The following is a 9688-nucleotide window of genomic DNA, read 5'->3' on the forward strand; positions in this document are numbered from 1 at the left end:
TAAGACCACCACTCATAAATAGCTATCTAGGTTTTCCTCAAATAAGCAATTGTTAGGCTATAACCAGTCAAATACTCTCCTTGTTTTGCTTCTGATTCTGTGCAAAAACACTTCTCCTAATACCTGTCCTTTGAGTAGTTGTAACCACTTTAGATTTGATGTTGCCCAATTCCAGTCGATGTTGGCTCAAATAAACTCTTGAATATGTTAATGTGCCTCAGTTTCTCTTTTAACTCAACATACCTCATTTGCAAAATAATTTAAAATGGGATATAATGACTCCTTTTAATAACAGTCTGCAATACTCTAAACAGAAGTATGAAATCAGCAAATTCCAGTTAATTTGTTTTGATTATTATTACGTTTGGGGCATAACTGCCAATAAATTCTTCCTTCTCTCAAGAGTTTTCAAGGCATTTAGATCAGACAAAAAGGTTTTCCAGTATTTATGTGTTAATTTTGTTAAGTCTTTTCAACAGCATCACAGACACAGGTATAACAAGTAACTACACATTGGCAAACAATACACACACATCCATACATAGGGAGTCAAAGAAAGGTACTCATGTATTTATTTATATAAGTAAACTGATACAAAATTTAAAAGCATTCACACACTTAATAGCTGAAATATGCTATTGTGTTTAATTTGAAATGAAAATAAATTTGATAACAGAAATTTACTGTATTTTAAAGATGCAATAGAAACAATATCAGGACTGTGCTTACAGGAGGGCAGCCTGAGGATTGTGTAGATTGATTGTATCCACACAGTGGTTAGAATAATATTTGCTAATGCCCTAGCAAATATTTATTCATTAATACCATGAAAGTACTTATTAATTCTCCATACACCTTACTTTAATAGTTAATTAGTAACTAAAATTGTCAAAGCCAAAAGGAAAACCATTTACAAGTTAAAAATAAATGAATTAGGATTAGTCACCAAATAGAAAACCAAAATTGTTTCTCATTACATGGTACAGGGTGCTGCTAACATTCATAATAACTTTAATTATGTTTATATTAGTAAATTTATGATAATTTTCCTAATGGTGAATAGTAATTATGTATGAGTTGGTGATGAAAATAAGAAGATAATTTGTTATATGAAAATATACTAATCTGCATATCTAAGTACATATATGTTAATTTTTTAATAAAAACTTTGGGTAACTTCTTATATGCAGAACATCATTTGAGAAAAATTAAGTGGAAGAAGCATGTAAGGAGGAATTAAGTTTAAGTATTTGTATTTAACGTTTCTAACATTATAAATCTACACTACGAGGTTCATTATACTTGTCTACCTGGGTAGAAGTAAAACTTTGACTAGTTTGAAGTATTTTATTACAAGAGGCAGAGAGGTGAATTGGTTAAACTCCAATCATTAAATTACATTAGGAATTTCAAAAAGAAAAAAAAACAGAAAAAGAAGAAAACTAATAGCAAAATGATAATATTGACTATCTTACTATCTCTGTGGAATTTTAAAATAGTAAATACATGAATATTCTAAATACAAATATGAATGCCAAAGGAAAAGAAACATGATTTATATATACTTTCAGTCTTTGGCTAGAAGGCCTTTTAGTACCTGACATTAAAAAAAAAAAAAAACAGAAATTATAGGTATGAGGTTACCTGGTGAGCACTTGAAGCAGCGAGGGAACTATTCTGTAAAGTGCATGCTTTTCTAGCCACTTTGATGTACATCTAAAACTAATACAGAAAAAAACATTGAGTGTGAACTGTAACTGAAAAATAAAAATATATAAATAAATAAATAAATATATATATATATATATATATATACACATTTTCTGCCAAAAACCTCCCAAAATATTAAAGACAAATATTGACAATGTGAAAGCAAATAAATATTGAAAATGCATGTAGGTAAAAAAACAAAGGCTTTTTTAAAGGCAATAATCATCCTGGAGAGAATATTGCAACTCATTGTCAAAAGGAATTTAACTTACATTTTAATCATTAATTAAGTTACATAAAACATTTCTATATATTTTCATAAATATACCCAATAGAAATATTATATATCTACATATTTATATACATATAATATGGCCACATTAAATTATTAGACAAAGTCAGAAGTGTATACAAGTAATTTTAAAAATGCAAATGTCCAATAAGCAATACAAAAGAATTTCTGCAGCCCTATTTCATAGCAGTGCTATTCACAATAACCAAGATTTGGAAACAGCCTAAATGCCCATCAGTAGATGAGTGAATTAAAAAACTGTGATACATTGGCACAATGGAATACTGCAGAGCAGAAAAAAAGAAGGAATTCCTATCTTTTTTAATAGCCTGGCTGGAACTGGAGACTATTATGCTAAGTGAAATAAGCCATTTGATGAAAAACAAATATCATATGATCTCACTTATAAGGGGACTCTAATGAATAAAATAAACTAATGAGAAAAATAGAATCAGAGGTATAGAATGAAGGAATAGACTGGCAGCTGTAGGAGGGGAGGGATGAGATGGAGATTGATTGATAGAATGCAAAGGAATACGTCAAACATACACGAAGGACCCATGGATATGCACAATGGTGTGGGGATTGACTATGGAAATGGGGAGTGAGATGGGTGAAGGGAAGTAAAAGGGGAAAAATTGGGACAACTGTAAGCATAAACAATAAAATATTTAAAAAAATAAAAGATCATCTGCATATATGGATGTAAACATGTATACATATATTTGTACTGTTTATTGCATGTCGATTGCTACAATAATGTTGCTAACATTTTTAGCCAATTTAAGAAAATTTTAAGGCGATATTCTTCACAAAATTATCTGAAATGTTATCTGTGATCAAAAAGAAATGGAAAACATATAATTGTAAAATAAATGTGAATTCAGAATTACCATCCCAAGAGTGAGGTCCTAAAAATGTACAAAAGTAAAAATACTGAGAAACAATAATACTCAGTTTGGATGAGCAGTGTTTGGATTGGAATGTTCAAAAATGTATATATTAGTTGTAAGAAAAGGTTAAGTCATTATTTAAATTTAAGCTTCATATTAAATCTATACAATAAAATTTTATTTGTAACCACTGGGGAAGTAGTAATGGGGAGGGGTGGTTACAGGGGGAAAGTCCTAACTGTAAACAATAATAAAAAATGCATGAGGAAATGAAAGAGAAGTTTAGAAAAGTTAGATCTGGTTGAAATAAAAGAGAAAGGCTGTAGAAATAAAATATGTTAACAATAATTTTATCCAGTTAGAAGGCCCAGTCTGATTTGAGAGCGAAAAATCAAGCTAAATAATTTCAAAAATAAATCTAGAGTAAAAACAAACTAAAAAAAAAAAAACCCCAAAAACTCAAACTCTTGAAAATTAAGAATTAAAAATATACCCAGAACACTCCAACTAAAATAAATGTGTAGTAACAATATTGCTATATTACAAAATATATTCATAACACAAACAATTTATTATAGCTTTAGATGGTTAATGAAATGTTTATTACTGAAAAACACCAAGCTGAAATATTTTACTCAAAATTAAGCACGTATTAAAATATAGATGTGCATGTTTAGAAAAATTATAAAGAAAAATAAAAATCTCAAACTTAAAAAAAACACTGTAGAATAATGCACAAGAATATATTTTATTCAAAATAGTACAAGCTAATTTAAGATTTCTTACTATTCCCATAACTATCAATGTCTTCTTATTCTATCAAACATAAACATTCTCAGACTATGCCAGAAATATAAAGGAACCATTGCTGTTTTGGTAGAAATTAAAATAGATGAAAAGAAAAAATATAGGTAGTTGACCATCTCCAAAGACAGAAAAATACAACTGATAACGTTCAATTTATGTCATTGATAATGATCTTTCACAAAATGGGGATAGTAAAATACACTTTTCAATTAAATTCCTGCACCATGTTTAATACAAAAAACTAGCATACACTATGAATAGCAAGAATTTCTTCTTTATATATTATTTGTTATTGCTCTATAAATATTCACTATGGAATTGATACAATTGAATGGTAGGATATAAGTTTAGAAATTTTTATGGTAAAATTGTTATTTGGAAATCATATAATTGAATATGGAAAAATAAGTCTGCAGAAAAATATATTAAAGACAGAATGAGAAACAACTAAATTTTACAATTAAAGTTTAAAAAATCACTTTAATACTCTGTTATATAAGACTCAAAAATGTCTATCAATTTTCATATTGAATTCTAAAATATTCTATTTAAATTATATCTTTGCTCGTATTATTACTCAAAATAAAGTATACAATAGTGTAATCATTGACATATTAAATATAAATTTATTCAATTACATTTCTACATACTGATGCATGTATTACAACTTGGTATATTTTTCAGGAAATATACAAATTTAGGTCATATTTAGCATAACCTACTATTAGACATATTTAAAGCACAGAGAAGGAATAAAATAATAGAATTTTATGAAGAAAGGCATGTCAAATATAAATATTTACCATTTTGCATACTGCATGACTTAAAAACATTTGAAGTTTCCTGGAAGTACCACTGAGGTGATTTTGGAGCATATGGCTACTGGTTAAACTCTAGAGTCCACTATTATATGAGAAGAATAGTTCCACTTGTATTTCATTAATAAATCAAGAAAATTTTAAATGGTATCCACTATTAAAATACTGAAAACCATTATTTATAGTAGTACTAAGAATCAGAGGAACTGGGAGAAGTTGACCAAAGCAGTTGTATCATGATGAACATCGACCAGACACTTAGTGCCAGATGAGGGAGTAGAACCCAGGTTCCTGTTTCATGGTTCTTTAATCTCTAGTTCAATTTAAAAAATGTAATTTTGTTATTTGAAATAATTACTAAGATTGGCTACAACTGATAATTTTTAATAAATTTCATCAAGACTTTGCTTTCTCTAGTTTTTGAAAAAAAGAAAGCAGATCATTGACATGGAAATGTAAATGACTATTACAACTTTAGGGAACAATTACAGGTTTATTCTTTATTTCTTTACAATATCTTTACTCAGTAAGATCTTTTAAGTAATTTACTAACTTTGAGTTCTAATCGGTGGACCAAATTCTATAATGATATTTACTTTCTTTAATCATGAAGTTTTCTATTCAGTAGAGTAATAAAATTGCTAATTAAAAATATCTCCAGCTTGAGAGAAAGATAATAACCAACCTGCTCCTTAGATACTTTATGCATATATACCATTAGACTCTGGAAAATGACTTGCCTCTTTCAGGCTATGTGGTTGTTATTTAATAATGCATCTTAAACACTCATGATGTTATTCAACATATATTTATTGAATGCCTACAATGTAGCCAACATAGTTCAAAGCACTGGATAGCCAAAGCCAATCCATACAGGCACAATGTCTTATCTTTCTCAGCATTTCAGTATGTGAAAATAGGGGAAATAAACATATAAATAAGTAATTGCAATTCAATCTGATAAGTGCCTTATAAAATAAATACAATTGTTATGCACACAGATGGGATGAGAAATGAGAATTTCTGGTCAGAAAAACATTCCTGGAAGAAATTGCTAAACTTAGAAATAAAGGAGTCTGCCTTCTTGAGCAGTATGTGCTGTGAACATAGGAAACCATTATTTCTAAAACACAGAGAATTAGGTAATATCTTTATATCTATTTTCTTATATACTCCATTTACATATATGGCCCAGAGAAACTAACATGCCCAAGGTCTCATAGCTCCTAACTGATAGTCTGGAGTTTGGAGGCTCAGCTAGGACAATTGTGTAGTCCTTACGTTTCCCCATTACTTAGCAAAATACTAGAAGAGAACAGTGATACAGTATAACAGTATAACACTGCTAGACACTTACTACATTATCATATGTATATATATATATAATGTAATTACACTGACATTAGCACTAATCATTCTCATTGTAAATGTTCATATTTTATTCAAATAACTTTTATTTCTTAGATTGGTTATTTTCAAATGATTACAAACATGTGGATCAAAATGTATTGTTTTATTAATTCTGTGTGTTTTACTGTTCAAAAAATTACTTTTACTTTTTAGACATTTAGATTCGCTTTTAGGTGTTCACATTTCTTTTGGTTTTCCAAAAAGAGATTTAAAGCTAAGTATTCCAGGATGGTTTATTCTTGTTTTAACAGGAGGGGTTTTTATAACAATTTTGTAAACTAGTTATCCTCCTACTTTTCATTCACATATGACTGCCAAAGCCATTGTTTCTTGGCATTTTTTACTTCTGTAAAGAGTCTCTGAATTCTGAATTCCATATCTACTATTAGAGGGATCTTTGTTCAACCTTTCGCAAAGCTACTCTATCACATAATTGAAAATCTGTAATAATTTTGTAGAAGACCTGAATTAATTTCCATATCTCTAGAATATTTTATCAGCCGTGCTAAATATAAGTTTATGTGCATACACATGTATATGTAGATATACACACACATATATATGCAATGCTATATATATACACACATATATATGATCCAATAAACGTTTTGTCTCTGCTTCTATTTCTGAAATACAACAAATATCTCTCCCTACCTGACAACTGAACTCATCCTGACTTTCCCACTCTCACAAGTTGCTCAGTAAGTACTCTTTCAATTCATTTTGCTGTATTTTGCAACATTTTTTCTCAATGGATGATTTAATATAGGCCACATAAAAAGGATCACAAGCCAGGGTTGGGTGTTAGGGGGCTGAATTGTGCCCTTCTCCTTACCAAATTTCAAAGGCATGTGCTGGTGTTCCAAACACTACTACTTCACAATATGACTGTATTTGGAGATAGTCTTTAAAAGATAATTCAATGAAATTGGGGATCATCTTACACCTGTCAGAATGGCTACCACCAATAAATCAACAAACAAGTGCTGGTGAGAATGTGGAAAAACAGGAACTCTAGCGCACCGTTAGTGGGAATGCAGTCTGGTGCAGCCACTGTGGAAAACAGTATGGAGTACCCTCAAAAAAATAAAAATGGAATTCCCTTTCAACCCAGCAATTGTGCTTCTGGAAATATATCCTAAATCCCAAAACACCAACACACACAAAAAATATGCACCCCATATTCATAGCAGCACTATTTACAATAGTGAAGATCTGGAAACAGCTTCAGTGAAGCTATGGTACATTTACACAGTGGAACACTATGCTATAGTAAAAAAGAAGAAACTCTTACATTTTCAACAGCATGGATGGACCTGGAGAATATCATGCTAAATGAATTAAGCCAGTCAGTGAAAGACAAATACCATAAAATTTCATGTATATGTGGAATCTAGTGAACACAATAAACTAATGAACAGAATAGAAACAGCATAGATACATGATACAGACTGACAGCTGCCAGACAGGAGGGGTCAGGCGGGATGAAAGATGGTGAAGGGGTAAACCAAAGAACATTGATGCAAAATCAATTACACTGACAACAATAGGGACTGAAATGGGTGGTGCTGGGTGGAGGTGAGGAAAGGGAGAAAAAAATGGGAACTGTAATAGCATAAACAATAAAAAAATTAATAAAATTAGGCCATTAAAGTGGGACGTAATTCAACATAATAAGTCACAGAAAAAAAAATATCTGCAAGCCAAGTAGAGAGGTCTCAACTAGATATGCATATGTGTGTGTGTGTGTGTTTATAAAAAGTGTTTTATTTGCAGGGGAGCTGGACTCTAATCGAATAAGCCAAATCTCATGTCATCATTCAACTCCTCCAATTCTTCCTCCTTATCGTCTTTCTTCTCTGCAGTAGCTGAGGCAGAGCCAGCAGCAGGAGCGGAAGACCCGCGGACCGCAGTGAAGGTCACACACAGCCTTGGCAACAGGAACGCTGGCCAGGGTCCAGTAACCTGGGCGATGACATCTTCGAAGTTCACTCCTTTCAGCTCACCTATAGACTTTGTTGAGCCAGTCGTCATATGCCTCGATGCCCATTCTATCCAGGATCTTCTGGATGGCCTTGGCGCTTGGGGAGGCTTTCCCCGCCGAGAGTGCTTTGCAGGTAGGAAGCAATGCAGCACAACTGGTGGACAGCAGAGAGTCCTTGCATGTGCGGCGTCTGTCCCATCAGGCAGGGAAAGCAGCAGTATTTGGTATCTTGTTGGGCAACTCTAATACATTGAGAGAAGGGAAACATAATCTTTTCAGATTAAACACTACTATTAAAGTACCATAATATAAATGGTAGCACATATATTAGTCTTTTAATCAACACTCATCAAATGATAAACTGCGCTGTAGCCAGCATTCATATTAATGGTTCCTGCTAATTTCCTCACAAAGTGAACTTGTGAAAGAGATAAAATTGAAAATGAAGAACTTGAAGTTTTCTCCCTTTAATTTTCATTTGTCCACCTCTTGACTTTATCTCTAAAAATTCTTATTTAAATTAAGAATAACAAGGGCCCTTAAAATGCTAGTACTTTCGCAATGCTGGAGGATGAACTAGTGGCTTAGGTATATTCATTTTGATGTGACCGTGCCTGATGATCCCCGTGACACCTGGAAAACAAGCAAATACTCCTTGTGTGGAGCTCCTTCTGTGTGTTATGTTCGTCGTGCTCTTCTGTTACTTTTCACAAGTGCCTTGTAAATGTCACAGTCTAGGGGAGGCAAGCAGGCAGGAGAGGGGAAGGTAGGAAAGAAAATTAGGCCCACAGGGACACTGGTTCTGATATTTCAAATTGAGGCTACAACTTGAAAGGTCCTGTAACTCTTACTGTCACATTACGCTATGTGTGAAAAGTTGCTATAGTTTATTTACTGAATGGATGAAGGAAAAAATATGAAGATCTCAATGCTTCAATTAAACGTGTGACAAGTTTAATTCTTAGTGGTTTTTTTCCTTCAAGTTGTCATCTATTATTATGACAAATAACAAGTAATTAGTATGATAAATATCCTAAAACTGAACAGCAATCAAATGTGTTATAAAGAGTTCAGAAATGTATGCCAGTCACATTGGTTTTAAAATAAAGAAGCAAAAAAAAAGCAGAGACAAAAACCACAATAAAACAAAGACAGAAATAAACACAAATGCAGTTACATAAATTTAAGCAGAAATAGTTAATATGTGTAATAAAATATGAAATAATAACAGACTACATTAATAGAACATCCATATAAGCAGCTGATTATTATGACATTTTATAAACATGCTATTTCAGAAAGAAGACATGCTTATATTTTTTTAGAAAAATAAATAAGTTTCAAAGATAATGCTAAAAGACATACGGATTTTATAATTATTTGATGCCAGTATATTTAAATATTTCTAATACTCTACATATTGTTAGTTATTTTTTTTTTGCATTTAAAAGATTTTAATTCCTTTTAATTCTCCATTACTATATTTTCTTTTCAAACAGACCTGCCAGCTTGAAAAATGGTGAAAGACATATTCTTCTCTATACAATGTAATTATATCACTTCCTCAATGGGAATCCCTATCTTTTTTTTTTTTAATGTGTTTTATTGATTAAAATATTACATTTGTGCCAATTTCCCTTCCCTCTGCTCCCCTCCACCCGGTGGCCCCCCTCCCTCCAGTTGTCCCCCCCTTTTAGATTATGTCCATTAGTTGTGCATACAGTTCCTCCCAACCTCTCTCCGTCTATTCCATTCCCTCCTACCATGATCCCCA

The 9688-nt window shown here is 31.7% G+C and overlaps 1 pseudogene; it reads right to left on the reverse strand.

Annotated features, from left to right (window-relative positions):
- Positions 1-7718: 7718 nt before the first annotated feature.
- Positions 7719-8113, reverse strand: LOC149995970 (large ribosomal subunit protein P2 pseudogene; annotated as a pseudogene).
- Positions 8114-9688: the final 1575 nt, after the last annotated feature.

Source organism: Furipterus horrens, unplaced genomic scaffold (assembly GCF_987537825.1).
Source record: "Furipterus horrens unplaced genomic scaffold, mFurHor1.1.pri manual_scaffold_12, whole genome shotgun sequence".
In the NCBI taxonomy this organism is placed as follows: Eukaryota; Metazoa; Chordata; class Mammalia; order Chiroptera; family Furipteridae; genus Furipterus; species Furipterus horrens.